The sequence below is a fragment of the Amblyomma mixtum genome, chromosome 1, assembly GCF_055824585.1.
Source record: "Amblyomma mixtum isolate Tamu chromosome 1, ASM5582458v1, whole genome shotgun sequence".
Lineage (NCBI taxonomy): Eukaryota > Metazoa > Arthropoda > Arachnida > Ixodida > Ixodidae > Amblyomma > Amblyomma mixtum.
In genome coordinates this window covers 88,663,904-88,667,691 of record NC_143012.1, presented here as the reverse complement: position 1 = coordinate 88,667,691, position 3,788 = coordinate 88,663,904, and the positions used below count along the sequence as shown (strand labels likewise).

At 48.7% G+C, this 3,788-nt stretch overlaps 1 pseudogene; it reads left to right on the top strand.

Annotated features, from left to right (window-relative positions):
- The first annotated feature begins 729 nt into the window (after positions 1-729).
- On the top strand, positions 730-1,792 carry LOC149367147 (uncharacterized; annotated as a pseudogene).
- Positions 1,793-3,788: the final 1,996 nt, after the last annotated feature.

The window sequence follows — 3,788 nt, the reverse complement described above, 5'->3', positions numbered from 1 at the left end:
TTCTGTGGGCCTGATGCTAAAGCGTACACTTCCAAGGGGCGTGCAAACTTGATCGCATGCGCCCCTACCGTTCCCCAGTGCAGTGCGATTCTCCATGGCGTAAAATGTAGTTGTCATCTCTCAGGCCGGAAATGGCGTCACTGCCGTGAGGGACAATAAACAGTCGTTTCTCTATGCGGTCAGCAAACGCCGTAAACGCGTCATCACAGCACGGGGCGGCCTGTTCTTGCGACTGCTCTTTCTAACAACGTTTATTGAACGTGCGGTGAAGAAAGCGTCCGGCTTGCGAGGCGCTTTGCATGAGCTCGAAACGCATGAACCCATTTTTCCAGTGTTCGCCTTGCCGACTGCAGGAGACCGCCCGAAGGTGCGTAGGACATCGTTTGCTGCAGTTTATCTGCGTGCCGCTGCAACTGTCAGGTTAGCGGAACACAATTCGGTCCCGTGCTTCGTTCAGTTGGGCCAGTTATACACGACCCAGAAGCGGAGCAACTGAGGTGGCCTAGACTGAACACGCTTGAATTTCCCTGGAGAGAGATAGATGTGATTTCTTCGGGGCTGTCTGGTGTTTGTGACATTCGGCCCTCTGAGTAACTCGTCCGTCATCGAAGAGTTTCACAGTAGCCCTTAAGAAGGCTACTGCTCGAAGACAGTGTTGACTCCTACACGTCGTTCGAGAAGGAGAAAAGTGACCGGCAGAAAACCTCGCAGTCGTGCGTTGCCAGAACTATGAATGACTCCAGGCCAGCTGTTTTGTTCATGAGCCTATTGTCGCTCCTGGTCTTCGCTTTCCTACTAAGGACCACAGATTCGTACTGCCTGAGCACGACTCCAACGCCCCGACCTTGTCTGACGAACTGGTTCAGTTGCGCACTACTGGGCAAGTGCATCCCTCTCAAATGAGGGTGCGCGGCGAAGACGATTGCGGCGACGCTTCCGACGAGACAAACTGTTCACCTCCAAACTGCATGCAGGGACAATTCGCATGTCTCAATGGTCAATCCATACCGAGCTGGCGGTTCTGCGATGGGCATCCAGACTGCGTGGACAGATCGGACGAACATACGGCAACGTGTCCTCCCAAGACCTGCAACTCAGACCAATTCGCCTGCAGCGGAGCATACGGTGGCAGGTGTGTTCCCCTTCAATGGCTGTGCGATGGAGAAAAAGACTGCTCTGATGGCTCTGATGAGAATGACTGCCCGTGTATGGAGGACCAATTGGCATGCCAAAACGGCCAGTGCATTTGGGACCAACTTCAGTGCGATGGCCTTCCCGACTGCAACGACCACTCGGACGAAGGTGCGTTAGCTTGCGAGGCCCGTATCTACAGGCCTGAAGATTTTATGTCCGGACCACTCAGCGCCGAAAGTGTTCGCAGTGCGACAGTATCAACGATTGTACTGACGCTTCGGACGAAAAGAATGGCGGGAATACGACTTGTTCACAGTCGGGGTTTCCTTGCGGAGATAGTCGCAGCATTCTGAACTCGCTCCAGTTCGACGGGGACGAAGACTGCCCCGATGGTTCCGACGAGAAAGGCTGCCAAACGCTGACCTGCTCGCAGTCACAGTTCACCTGCGGGAATGGTCTTTGCATTTGGCAGGAATTCGTGTGTGCTGGAGATGTTGACTGTCACGACGGTTCCGACGAAAATGACTGCGGACCAACCTGCTCGCAGCAGGAATTTACCTGCGGCAATGGCACCTGCATATCGCGTATCTTAGTATGCGAGGGTTGTAAGGACTGTGAAGACGGGTCCGATGAGCAGGGTTGCGAAAGGATTGGGTGATGTGAATTCATCAGCAAGGCATGCATGCTTCAATTTCTGTACATATACGCAGGGGTCCATTGCGAACGTCACCTAAGATTTTTTGACCTCACTGCTGACGTTGGCGCATCCAAGAATGCTGTGCCTAAAGATATCCGCATCAGCTAAAAGAATTAACGATGACGATGACAATGACCCCAGTTCCCCGCCAAAAATCAGGCAAGGCTTAGTGCCCGGGGTCTAGGTGGCGAGGTTTAACGAAGTTTCTGTGCTCTGTGTTGCTCACAGGAGACAATGCAACACGTTGACAAGGAACCTTGACAAGTTTTAAGGGAGCGAAATGTGTCCGATGGCTTTTAAGGAGACCTTTAACGTTGAAAGGGGTGTGCTGGCGACAGGGGTTGCCCCTTCCTGTTAGCTTATGCGCGTTGATGTAATAGTGGCGCATGAAAGCTTTTTCAGACCACGTGTTCGAAAGCGATATAGGATAGCATTATGGTGTTGTAGATACGCACTGGACATTTGTAAGAGCGTTAGTTCTTGCTACTTACGTTTTTCAAGGACGCGTCTGTCTGCAGTGCAGCTCAAATTGACCAAAACCACGTGACCACACTATATCACATATCAAAAGTGGGCCCGTAGCGCCTCACTGGACACCTTTACTTTCAAATCATTGCATATGTCCCAGTATAGCGGCCATCGAAGTGCCCCCCCCCCCCCCCCCCTTGGACCACCGTTTGCATAAAACTTGTGGGCCACCCATTTGGCGAAGAATGCTCTAAGCGATGTCAGATGACATATCATGTTCTTGATGGTAAAGTACTAACGGAGATGAAGCCCAAAGTATGTGTGAGATTTGCACCGACGACCTTTCCGCCCCCAAAGCGAGCCTTCCGAGGACCTTCAGACGGCCATTACGGCCGAACCGTCTGTCGCATTGGGTTCCGGATGATGTCAAACAATTCGTCGTGTTGTTATGCACATGTTTATAAAATTTATTAGCTGATATAATGAAGAAATATGAACTATGTCGCTAACGTGGCTGTAAATCGCAATAGGAGTGCGAAATCCATGAGGCAGATGGTGTTGCTTGTGTCTTAGAAAAGATTCTTCCGGAAATGAAATATCCGCTGATGTTTGGATTTGATCTTCTCCACGTTTGGTGAGCACAATGATGTAAACACTTGAAGCCCTCGTAGCTAACGCTCTTAAGGCGAACGCTGAGGCAGTGTTGACGCAGAATTTTTTTGCATTCATATTCAGTTAGGATTAAATCATAGGTAATTATGTGCATATATATCGTTAGCTTGGAGCATAAGCGAGTTATTTTTCTCCCAGATTTTAGTGAGTGAACAAGAGTTTTATAAATAAAACGCAGAGAATTAAAACGCTTCTGTGAGTGTTCTAGAAAATGCTCTCTTAAGTCATGTGCGTTCAGCTTGTTATGTGATGGCTGCAGTGTACCCCAGAAGTTAACCTTGAACTTCAGCAGATCAGACATGCACGCATAAGCCAACAGCACTAGTTTACTCATCACGTCAGCAAAAAATTCTACTTCTCATATATATTTCGCCAGGCTACGAAGTTATTCCAAACCTGAGTTTAAATGGCTCCATGTACGTTTTATTCGATTAATGTAAGCTCTGAGTGCCTCTTGTAATCTAAATGGAAGGGTTCAAAGCAAATTACACTTTGAAATAACCTTTGAACGACATGCAGGCGGACTTGTCTTCGTACACTAACATGTCCCCTGTACCTGGTTGGAATACTCAACAAAGCTACGAAAGTGTGTCTTGACTGCGCCTGAAACTGTTTCTTGCATGAAATTCATTTGTGAAAATGGAGCCCTCCTCAACATTAGTAAATATTGAAATCACCTGTACAAACTTGGGACAGGTTCTTGCCCAAAGGTCCATTTAAAAGTCTTCTCTATGCTAGTTGTAATATTCAATCCAAAGTAGTTCGTCCGCCACATTTAACAGAACTGAATCCGGCGTCGAGTAGAATTTGCGAAGTT